This window comes from Mycteria americana, unplaced genomic scaffold (assembly GCF_035582795.1).
Source record: "Mycteria americana isolate JAX WOST 10 ecotype Jacksonville Zoo and Gardens unplaced genomic scaffold, USCA_MyAme_1.0 Scaffold_29, whole genome shotgun sequence".
Lineage (NCBI taxonomy): Eukaryota > Metazoa > Chordata > Aves > Ciconiiformes > Ciconiidae > Mycteria > Mycteria americana.
In genome coordinates this window covers 3379365-3391912 of record NW_027445621.1, presented here as the reverse complement: position 1 = coordinate 3391912, position 12548 = coordinate 3379365, and the positions used below count along the sequence as shown (strand labels likewise).

The window sequence follows — 12548 nt, the reverse complement described above, 5'->3', positions numbered from 1 at the left end:
TAACACGGCAGGACACAACGTGTATATCAAGAGTATGAGTAACATGGCCGGACACAAACGCGTTAAAAGATAATAAAGCGACTCTGTAGAGGTTTCTAAGTTTCCTGGGGAGGCACTTGGAATAACCAAGTGTTCGACTCTTACCCAAAGGTGTCCCGATGGGGGGGAAGAGAGGCTCAGCCCGTCGACTGATCCCAAACGTCAGAATGATACACGATGGTGTCTTCCCTAACATTCTCTTTCTCTTAAGCTATTTTATACTATTTTTCACCTTTCAGGTGGAGCTTGAGTGACTCTAGTCATACATACCTTTGTTTAGGATTGGTGTAAAGTTTTCTGGCTTCGCTTTTAAAGGTATAAGCTAGAAAAATTCAGTACGCAAGCTCAGTGAGGGGTGGTCGCACCTTGGAGGAGGGTAGCTTTTGGGATGGAGGTGTGTTTTGGTATTACAATGATGTTATAATGAGCAAAGTTCACCAAAAGGACAGCATTTTGTCAAAAATGTGGCAGGCTGTTGGCCCAGGGTAGTAAATATGCAGCTTATCAGTTCTTTGACACCTTTAAGTTCCCCTATTATTGCAGAGCCTGGCCGCGGCATCTCCACACCGCTCCTCCCTCTGGGCAGCGCCTCTTAGAGTCAGCACACCAAGTTCCCCTGGCGTTACCAACATCTAAGGTTGCAGGCCTAGGGAACTCCCATGCCATGGATTCCTTACATGTCAGCCGCATTCCACCTGGGAGGCTTCTTCAATGCTGTGCCTTACCTAAAAGTGTGAATATAAGTTCTAATTTTTAAGTCACCTCAGCCATTACCCCACACCCAGCATCCAAGTACCCCTGTTTGCAAAGGCTTGGCTTCAGAGCAGAGGCATGCCAGAGTGGACAGCAGATGGAAACATAAAGCTGAAATTGGACGCCGAGAGAGTGAGCAAACCCTGCTGTCGCCAAGGACAGAGAGAGCCGGGGCTGGGAAGTGCAACCCTGGAAAGAAACAGGTTTACTTCAGTGGTGTCTCTGCTGCCCCTTAGGGCCTTTGGTGGATGTGAAGGTGATCTCCATGAATGACAAGCTGCTGCTGTCAGGCCCAATGTGAAAATGGTTGGTCTGTTCCTTGATTGTATCATCAAGGGGGTGAGTAACGGTTGGGGGAGAGAAAAAACAGCAGCTTGAGAATGTAGGCTCACGAGTGGAGACCCCAGCGTGGTGTGCCTTGTGTTCCTGGACTGCCCTACATCTACCGGATACAGAAGGGACGGACCTTGCCACGCGGCAGTGGTGGCAATCAGTTTCTTGCACAAAGGCACCGAAGCTGTCTGCAGTGCTGTCTGGGGTGTCTGACACACACTCGCTCTGAACGGGGGTGGCTTTCCCGTGCTGTACCTGCCAGCCACATGTAGTTACGCGTGAGACCCTTGGCCTCTCACCTAACACTACAGACTGCTATTTGGACATTAGAGTAACTGTCTGGAATTTGATTAGGCAATGTGGGGATGAAAACTGTCATTATAGTCAATGGCGATCTAGTCAACCCAGCTGACAGAAAAGACAGAGAGAAACTTAGTTCTCCCTATGATACAGGACATAATTTGGTCAGATGGCAGCATATGCTGCCAAGAAAATAGTTAATAGGGACAAATGCAGTTGTCTTGCACATGCCTTGGACAACCGCTGGCACCTCAGATGTCACCAGGTACTTCACCTGAACAGCCAACTCCTGACCTACATCTTCATTATTTACAACAGGAACTGAGACAAGGAGCTCACATGCGGGTGCCTATTTAATGCACACTTGAACAATGTGCATTAAAAATGCAAGAGGAATTCCACCTCCTGTGGGTTTGTGGCAGGCATGGGAGGGAGCTGAGTCCCCTTTCCAGCACTGGCAATAGAAAGGCAGGATGAGATGCCTCAATGGACTCAGCTGAATCCTATCCCTCAGCAGGAGTAAAGAAGATCCCTGCCTGTAATTGTCTGGGTGTCCTGGCTAATAATAAGACAAAAAAGGTGATGTTTAGACCTAACTCTATCTCTGATAGGAGAAATGACCCTGCTGGAAGTAAGTGTCTCTCCCCAGCTGAGGGAGGGAACACCAGTGGTTCCTTCAGCCTGTTTCACAGCAGGTTCCCCTGCAGCCCCAGGGACACCTGGAGGGAGCCCAGAGGGAGCAGAGAAAGAGATGCCTTGGGCTGGTCCTCTGCTGCTGGGCTGGGCTGGGCTCCTGGCATGGAGGGAGCTCATGGCAAGCGGGCAGCGCTGCAGAGAGCCAGCTCTGCCCAGGAGCAGCTCCTCTGCAAAGAGCAGCAGGGCTGGGGACACTGCCTGCAGGTGCCGAGGGGAGAGGAGCGAGGCAGAGAGAGGTTAAAGGCAGTCTGGGGTGGAAGGAGAGAGCTGAGCTTGTTCAGAGATAAATCTTCACAGCCTTTGGCACAGTAAGTCTCTGGCAGCAGGGAAATTCAGATGAGTGTCCTTGGAGGGGTCTTCCAGAGCTGGCACATCTCATGACTGATAGGAATGCTGTCTGATGACATATCAGGATGTCTGTCTTGGCTTCTCTGGTGTGGAGAAGGAGGACGTGCTCCAGAGCAGGGCTTCCCTGCTGCACCATCAGAGGGGCAGGGCATGATGGCTGCCTTGTCCTGGGGATGGCTGCAAGGGTGTGAAGCTGGGTGTGCAGCCAGGGGTGCCCAGGGCTGTCCTTCAGAGCAGGGTCCCTGCACCCCAGGGGGCTGTGTGCTGGGGCAGGGACTCTGCTGCCTGCAGGGTCAGTGCTCAGCCTGCCTGGGGAACTCCCCACGGCGCTGCAGGGAGAAGCTGTGGGTGGAAGGAGTGCCCCCTGGTACGGCAAGACAGGGTCCTGCTCTTGAGAGGGTGCTGTGTGTGTCAGGGCTGCCTACAGCTCCAGATTAATCCCAGGGAATTTCCAAGGGGACTTTTCAAGAGGAAGGTCAGGATGAGGATTACCTACAAGGGCAGGAGCCTGTGCTTTGAGGTTTCTTCTCTTGGTTGGCTGGGTGGGCAGTGGGAGACTGGAATGTATTTCTCTGCTCTGGAGAAGGCACTGAGACCCCATTTCTCATCAGGACTTGACAGAGCTTCTGCTGAGCCCCTGCACATACAGAGATGCCCCTGGGTAGTGCCCGGCTGCAGGAGGTGTCTGCAGGGCAGAGGTGAGCACACAGCGGGTGGGATAGGGTCTGAGAGCACTGACCGGGAGGAGATATGGGGACAGAGAAAGCTCCTGGCAGGGACAGCTCCAGGCAGCAGAGACATGGGCAGGGAGGGACAGGGAGCTGCTCCCAGAAATGCCATGGGAGTGGGGATTGGGGCACCTCCCTGCCATCCCCTGCAGGGCAGACACCTTCAAGGAGCACCCTCCTGGACTCCTCCCCCACCCAGCACTGCCTTTGTCCCCAGGGTCATGGGGTTTCAGGCTGAATCTTCTTCCTGGTAGCCCGACCCACAGTAAAGAGAAACCCCTGAGTGCCTGTCTGTCTGTGCCTGTCTGTCTGTGCCTGTCCTTCCTCCCTTGGCAGGAGCATTGGGCCATTTCTCTGTGTTTCCCCTCCTGTCCTTGCTGCCTTTGTCCCCACCTTACCTGGGGGCTCTGGGCACTGCAGTGTGTGGGGCTGTCAGCCCTCACCTAAGGACACCTCATCTTTAGGACATTTGACTCTTTCCCCGGGGGTCCTACTGGGATGCAGGCTGCCCTCCAGAAGGGCACAGCTCTCCCGTGGACTCTCTGTGTCCCATGGAGAAGACAACTCAGCGCTAAGGCCATGGCAATGTGGCTCATCGTCTGTGTGTGGGCAGCTGCAATGAGCCCTCTGTGTCGCTGGCCTGGGAGGGGGGAGCTGAGATGCTCCTCAGGTACAATGTGCGATGGTGGGGAGGTGTTTGGAGATGTGCACTTGGAAACTGGATTCCTCTGCTCTCAGGAGTTTCCCGTTTCTTCTCAGGTGAACATCTGGGTGTGATCATCCTCCAGCTCAAAGAGCTGCAAGGAAAGGGCAGCTGAGACCAGGGCTGATGGACAGACCAGCTCTCCACACCCTGAACTAAGGGACAGTCCCTTTGCCTGTCTGCACCCAGAACATGTCACTTGGAGTGCAGCAGGAATGCCAAGGATTTCTGCTTTCCAAGCACTCCTCAGTTGTGGTGGGGCAACTAGAACAAAATACACAAACCAAGATCCCCTCAGCTCTGCCCTGCAGTCGGCTGAAATGGGAGCAACAATGCTGAAAAGCTCCTTGATATCAAAAGAGGATTTAATCTGAGATCACCTCATGTTGCTATCACCTGTTGCTGTAGGGCAGGACTGACTCCCCCAGAGCCCCCAGCAGAGACACCTGCTCCCCATGGCACCCTCAGCCAGCACCAACCAGAGCCCATGAAAGAGACCTGCCTGTCTCCCTGAAAGGGGCGAGGCAGTCTGGGGGGTTTCCCTGAGAACTGGAATAGATTTTGCTCAGTGAAATCTGCCGTAACTTCTCACTGCCTTTACCTCCCTGGGCAGGTCCCCATGCGCAGAGGCAGCAAATGACCAACGGCAGCTCCATCACTGAGTTCCTCCTCCTGGCATTCACAGACACATGGGAGCTGCAGCTCTTGCACTTCTGGCTCTTCCTGGGCATCTACCTGGCTGCCCTCCTGGGCAACGGCCTCATCATCACCACCGTAGCCTGCGAGCACCGCCTCCACACCCCCATGTACTTCTTCCTGCTCAACCTCTCCGTCCTTGACCTGGGCTCCATCTCCACCACTCTCCCCAAAGCCATGGCCAATTCCCTGTGGGGCAACAGGGCCATCTCCTACTTGGGATGTGCTGCACAGGTCTTTCTGTTTGTCTTTTTCATTTCAGCAGAGTATTTTCTTCTCACTGTCATGGCCTATGACCGCTACGTTGCCATCTGCAAACCCCTGCACTACGGGAGCCTCCTGGGCAGCAGAGCTTGTGTCCACATGGCAGCACAGCTGCCTGGGGCAGTGGTTTCTTCTATGCTTTTCTGCACACTGCCAATACATTTTCACTACCACTCTGCCAAGGAAATGCTGTGGACCAGTTCTTCTGTGAACTTCCCCAAATCCTCAAGCTCTCCTGCTCAGATGCCTACCTCAGGGAGTTTAGACTTCTTGTGTTTAGTGCTTTTGCCTTTTTGGCGTGTTTTGTTTTCATTGTGCTGTCCTATGTGCAGATTTTCAGGGCTGTGCTGAGGATCCCCTCTGAGCAGGGCCAGCACAAAGTCTTTTCCACGTGCCTCCCTCACCTGGCTGTGGTCTCTCTGTTTTTGAGCACCGCCACGTTTGCCTACCTGAAGCCCCGCTCCATCTCCTCCCCATCCCTGAATCTAATGGTTGCTGCTCTGTACGCGGTGGTGCCTCCAGCAGTGAACCCCCTCATCTACAGCATGAGGAACCAGGAGCTCAAGGAAGCAGTGTGGAAACTGATGACTGAATGTTTTCCAGAAGCTGTAGAGTGTCCATCTTCTTCAACATATGACTCATAGTCTAACTCATTACAGGCCCAGCCTTTCTTTATTCATTTTTGTTGTTATCATTGGTGTTGGACGAGATTTTTTTTTCTTTTCTTGTGTTTTTAACTTGTGATAACGTTGTCCACAAAGAAATGTGGACACCCCACTTGTACTTCATTATCTTCCTCACTAGTGTGACCCAGAGAGTGTGTAAATAAGGAGCTATACTCCTTCTCTAATTAAACTAACTAAATGTACTGGCATGGCTTCTTCTGTCTGAGGCTCCAGCAAGTAAAAATGAACCAAATCTTCTTCCTCATAGGTGGAGAAAGGGCAATAGGGCAATCATGGAGTCCCCCATACCTACAGAATGGGGAATGTTCCCAGCCCTTAGGCAAATCTGTTCCGTCTCTCTCTCTCATGACCTACACAGTGTTTGTGCTTGGGAAAACCCTCATCATCAGGCAGGTGGTGGCAAACCAGCATCTGCACACCCCCATGGGCTTCTTCTTGGGGCATTTGTCTTCCCTGGAGATCTTCTACAGATCCACCACCCTGCCCTAGCTCCTGGCCAGCTTCATGACTGGGACAGCACCATCTCTGCCCATCACGGTGTTAGTATTGTTTCCTGCACCTTTTGCATGTACAGAGTGTGTACTACTGGTGACCACATCCTACGATCACTACTGGGCTGTGTGCCACCCCCTGCTCTCTACAAGACTCATGAACTCAGGTCTGTCTCCAGAGGGCAGCTGCACCTTTGCTAGGGGCATTTCTGCATCGACAGTAATCATTTCAGTCATGTCCCAAATATAGTTCTGTGGCCCCTGTGGAGCGGACCACTGCTGTGATTTCACCCCATTGCTGGAGCTCCCACGTAGGGACACTGTGACACTCATGCTCTTTCCTTTAATAACCCGCTTTTTAGATCCCCTCCTCCTCTTCCTGCTCACACAGTTAACCCGTGTGTGCATCAGAGCTGGCCCTGGATGGGCAGCTCTCCCATCCAGCACGGGCAGACAGAAGGCCTTCTCCACCTGCTCCTCTCACCTCACCAGTGCCACTACAGTTTTCTACAGTACCCTCATCCCTGCCTGTGTGATGCTCAGAACAACCCTCCTGAGATAGTTTGGCAAAGCCCTTTTTCTACACCATTCTCACAGCCCTGCACAATCCCCTCCTCTACAGCCTGTGGACCAGAAAGGTTGGGGTGAGTGGAACACTGAGAAAAATGCTCAGAAAAGCTGTGAGCTGCACAGAGAGCCCATTGGGCCTCTCATGGGCCTGCAGGGAGAAGTCACTGCTGGTTCTCTTCTGAACAGGACCTGAGGACCTGGAGAGGTGTGTGCTGTGTGCCAGGCACTCCCCTGCAAGGGTGGGATATGGAGAAGGCTTTTGGTGTGGGAAGGGGCAGAGAGGTGCTCGTGGAGCTGGCTGGCATCAGCGTGACACCTCTCTCAAATATCTTGGAAAAGCCAGAGAGATCAGGGAGGTGCCAAGGTCCTCAGAAAAGGCAAATTTCAAACCCATCTTCAAGAAGGGCAAGAAGGAGGATTGGGAGAAGTACAGGCTGGTCAGCTTCACCTCAGTCCCTGGAAAGGTGATGGGGAAATGCTCTTGCAGCCATGTCCAGACACTTGGAGGACAAGAAGGGGATTGCTGAACCCATGTGGGAGGGGAAAGCAGGGCATGTTGTGTATCTGGACGTTTGCAAGAACTTGGATGTGGTCTCCCATGGTCTCCTTAGAGCAGATTGCTGACATCTGGACTGAAGAAGTGGATGATGTGGTGGGTGGGATGTTGGCTGGACAATCAGGAACAAACACCATCAGTGGTACAAAGTCCTTCGGGGAGCCAGATACTAGCACCATTCCTCAGTGATCGGCAAAATTTCATTAAAAATCATTCAAAGCCTAGCAATGCTGGAAATTAAGAATTTTTCAGCTATTAGATAGACTTCTTTTTCTGCATAGGTTTCAATGTTTTCTACAATTTACGTTCTGGGCTCGACTCAGATGTTTGCGCAGAGGTGGTCGCTGCCTCCAAGACACCCTGTGGTAACTGAGGCACCCATGTGGGAAAGGTAACCCAGAAACCCTTCTGGTACGGAGCGGGTTTGCAGGCAGGGTACCTCTGGGATGGTGCAGGGCATCACCTTCCTCCAGTGCTGCTGGGTAGGCTGTGAAGAGGCCTCTCAAGCAGAGCAGACAGTATGTCCCCTTGGATGGTGGCTGGGAGGTCACTTCTGACTGGTCAGCAGTGGGGAGAGAGATACTCTGAGGTCGTGAAGGTCATCAGAAAGCTGCCCCCAACAAGATGACACATCTGGGGAGGACAGGAGGAGCCTGGGCAAGAGAGACGGGAGATTTGGGGGAAGGAAGAGAGGCTTGGCCAGCAGACACTAAAGAGGAAGTAAAATGGCTTCTGGTGATGTTACTGTGAAAACACAGACTGTGAAAACATTCCTATTTGGCCTTACACTATGTCTAACCAGTACTTGTAAGCCCTAACCCGACCCCTAAATGCCCCTCCTCACCCTGACAGTAATCCACTGTTACTAACCTGACTGAGCTTACGCCATCCCGAACCTCAGACCTTACATCTAAGACAAATCCCAAACCCATAACTCTTTACCCTTACTCTTATCCTATTGCTTCCCCTATCCTCTATCCTTAGCTTTACAATGCTAGCCTCACCCCTAGCCCTCACCCCAGCCCTAAACAAAACCCTAACCCACAAAGCTAGCCCACAGCCTTAACACTAACCAGGCACCCTCAGAACACCACCAAACCCTCTCCCTAAGCCTTTGCCCAATCCGCAACACTGAAAGGTGAGATCTAATCTCTTATGCCCTAACCTAACCCCCAAAGTCTTCATTCTTGTGCTGTAAGCCCCTCATCTTTGTCCCCTCTCCTAACCCTAACTTACTCTGTTTGGCCCCTTGAAGGCAGGGCAGGGACCATGAGGTCTCAGAGCAGTCACAAGGCATTGGAAGAGGAGTGTGAGGTGACCTGTATCTAATCAGCTCATAGACCACAAGGAGGAGATGGTGGGAATGCTCTGGTGAGGCCAGCTGTGCTTCCGGATCTCATAGGCCGACAGGAGGCACAAGGCTGTGAAGGTGGCAGTGAGGTCACATCTTGCTGTGGAGTTGATAGGCCAGCAGCAGGAAAATGGCTGGGAAAGGGACCGCGAGGTCACTTCTTTCTGCAGTAGCTGATAGGTCAGCCCTTGACTGATGGCTGGGATATTTGCTTTTAGGCTCACACCTGCCAGCATCCCTAGTAGGCCAGCAGAAGGCATGTGCTTGGCAATTGAATGGTGTAAATCCCTTTCCCTGAGTACCTGGTAGACCCATCAAGGCAGAGGGCTTGGATATGGGCTGTCACATTCCTTCCACTGGAAGACCTGATGGGACAGCAGCAGGTACATGGCTTGGTTGTGTCTACTGGAGAAGCTGAAAGACCAGCAGCAGGCACGTGGCTTGGAAGATGATGGTGAGGTTACTTTTGTCTGGTCAGTTGATAGGCCACAAGAAGGGTGATGGGTTGGGCTATCCTTATGAATCCATTATGTCTGAGAAGCTCATAGGCCAGTAGGAGGCACATGGCTGTGAAGGCGAGTATGAGGCCACTTTGGTCTCCAGTCTCCTTGAGTGATTGGCCATCAGCAGACACAGGGCTGGGGGGTTGACTATGACATCACTTCTGCCTGAGAATCTGATAGCTAGCAGCAGGCGCATGACTCGGTGGTTGTTTGAACCTGGAGGTTCTCTTTTGTTACATCCCCAGTAAGAAAGGCACGCAGACTCTGTGAAGTACCATTTAAAATGCCATTTGATAGAGCAAAAGAGTAGAAACAGTGAAAAAGGCCAACTACACACAGCGCTGTATTAGGAGGAGCATGGCCACCCAGACAACAGAGTTATCATCACCCCCCTTGCCTCAGCACTGGTGTGGTGATAGCTGGACTAGTGTGTTTGGGTGTGGGGTTCCTTGGTCTGGAGGAGTGGGGAAGAACTGGAGCGGCCCCAGAGGACATCAGCCAGGATGGGGGTTGGGGGACGCTGAGAGGCTTAAGCTTCTTTAGCCTGGTGAAGTGGAGGTTCAGGGCACTATAGCAGTAGCATGCAACTGCTTGAAGGGTGTCTCAGAGATGATGGAGTTTTCCTGGTAGTGGGAAGAGAAGGAAACCTCCACAAAGTGCAGCTTAGAAGGTTCAGACTAGATGTGTTGAAAAAGAAATGTCACTCAACGAAGGGAATGAGACACGGACTCCGGTGCTGATAGTAGGGGGAGACCTTTATTTCCCTGACAACACTCCTTTTATACTTATCCCGACCGGTTCACGTGAAGCACGCGCAATGCACGTGCTTATTCTACCCATCTAATTGGCTCTGTAACTTTTATCACACAGCATTTCATTGGCTTATAGTTATCTTGTTGTTCCTTCTTCTGCTTTCCTTGTTTCCCTTTTTCCTCTTGGTCCCTCGCCCATGATCCTAGTTCAGAGATGTGTTTATTAAGTCAAGGTCGTCAGTGTACTGCTCTCCTACAACTCAAAGAGTATCCTTGTGGTGCAAGAGGTCACCAGAGGGAGTCTGGATCAGCCCATGGCTTTGTGTTTCAAGGAAAAGGCAGTGAGGGTGGCGAGACATCAGTGAAGGTATAGAAATGCTGGGGTGAGAGCTAGGTGGGAAAGCAAGATGGGTGTCTACAGCCTGAAGGGAAAGAGGTGCAGGCATGGGACAGTGTAGGACAGCCTACAGTAGAGATGGCCAAGTGCTCTGGCAAGGCTGAAACGCCCATCAAAACCAAGGTCTTTGTCGCCTCGGTTATGACAGTTGCCTCTGCCACCTAGGCCTACCAAGCAAAACTTGTTTTGAGGCTCTGGACCTTGTTTTGTCCTTGCCCCTTCTTTGGGAGGCTGGGAGGGGTCATAGAATTCTCCTACACTTGGCGTTGCTCACTCTCACACCCCACCACCCCCAGGAAGAGCCCTGAGCCACGCTTGAGGGACAGGGTCTGCCTTCCCAGGGCCTGGGGGTCAGGGCTTGGCCTTTCTGCTTCCTAAAAGAAACCAAGGCTTTCCTCAGCATTACAGCTGCCTGCACAGTGCCTGTGCCTACCTGCAATCATGGCCTCCAGTCCTCTGCTCTAACAAGGCCATGGGGAGGCTTTGTCAGTAATGGCCCTCAGTGGGGCCCATTAATGCTTCAAGGTACTTTGAGTTTTGCTTCTGACTTCCTGAGCAGTTTGTTCAATCTTCCCTCAGGATCGGAGGTCCATGGACTCAGCACCAAATGCACCATGGGGCTCATTAAAATACAGAAAGCCCTAACGTGCCATGTCTCTTCCTGTAATTTCCTTCAAGTCTTCAAGATTTGTTCAGGTAATTAGAGAGGTTTCATAGTGTACTTAAAGAGGAAGATATCAAAGTGCATCTAATAAAAATGATTTTTTATTTCAAAGGATATTTTTAATTACTTTTCAGTTTAGAGAAGAGGTGATGGAAGCATCCTCCAAGTGTTAATGATCCAGAGTGTCTCCTCAGGAGGTCTGGACAGGCAGGAAAACACTACATGGAGAACTTTGCTCCTGACCTCCCTAATGTCCACCATTTCTGTCACTGGCCACCCGGGACGTACATCAGTGTCCTTGCATCAGACTTCTCCACTGATCTCTGCAGCTGGATGTTACAGCTCCATTGCATCATCTCCCAGCTGCTCTCCTGCGAGAACTGGCTGCACACAGGCACAGAGAAATATTCCTATTGGTAAGGAAAGAAAATTAAAGCATGATGACTTTTCATAAACAATAAAAACCAACTTGTAATCATATGTTAAGTACAAGCTGCCTCTAATGAGGTCGCCTCTCTACAAGGGATGATCTTATCAGAAAGGTTTTAGATAGATAGATAGAAAAAGAGAGATATGAACATAATTCAAGACTTGGCTAAAGAAACCATTAGACTAGTGAAAGACAGGAAAGATTTTAACTCCCTGAAGCTCAAAGCAGCTGCAAAGGTGCATGCGCTGCCGCACAGGCTTTCGCGCTGTGCAAATGCCTTGGTTGGTTATGATGCAACAATGCCTATGTGAATCTGGCAGAGCCCGGTTGCCAATTTCGAAACGTCCAGCGATTGCGCCCACACGAATACTGCAAGCACTGAAAGGTCTACCTGGTTTTCACTGTCCCTTGGAAGTGCATTCGCTGCCGCACAGACATTTGCGCTCTGCAAGAGCTTTGGTTGGTTATGATGCAACAATGCCTGACGCTGGCCGAGCCCGGCTGCCAAATTCGAAACGTCGAGCGATTGCGCCCACACGAATACTGCAAGCACTGAAAGGTCTACCTGGTTTTCACTATCCCTTGGAACTGCATTCGCTGCCACACAGACATTCGTGCTCTGCAAAAGCCTTGGTTGGTTATGATGCAACAATGCCTATGTGACTCTGGCAGAGCCCGGCTGCCAAATTCGAAACGTCCAGCGATTGCGCCCACACGAAAGCTGCCAGCACTGAAAGGTCTACCTGGTTTTCACTGTCCCTTGGAACTGCATTCGCTGCCGCACAGACATTCGCGCTCTGCAAATGCCTTAGTTAGTTATGATGCAACAGTACCTATGTGACTCTGGCCGTGCCCGGCTGCCAAATGCTAAACGTCCAGCGTTTGAGCCCACATGAAAGCAGCCAGCACTGAAAGCTCTACCTGGTTTTCACTGTCCCTTTGAACTGTATTCGCTGCCACACAGACATTCGCGCTGTGCAAAAGCCTTGGTTGGTTATGATGCAACAATGCCTATGTGACTCTGGCAGAGCCCGGCTGCCAAATTCTCAACGTCCAGCGATTGCGCCCACACGATTACTGCAAGCACTGAAAGGTCTACCTGGTTTTCACTGTCCCTTGGAACTGCATTTGCTGCCGCAAAGACATTCGCGGTCTGCAGATGCCTTGGTTGGTTATGAAGCAACAATGCCTATGTGACTCTGGCAGAGCAGGCTGCCAAATTCGAAAAGTCCAGCGATTGCGCCCACATGAAAGCTGCCAGCACTGAAAGCTCTACCTGGTTTTAACT

General features: G+C 51.5%; 1 pseudogene; it reads left to right on the top strand.

The window, feature by feature from the left end:
- The first annotated feature begins 4536 nt into the window (after positions 1-4536).
- Positions 4537-5504, top strand: LOC142403472 (olfactory receptor 14C36-like; annotated as a pseudogene).
- Positions 5505-12548: the final 7044 nt, after the last annotated feature.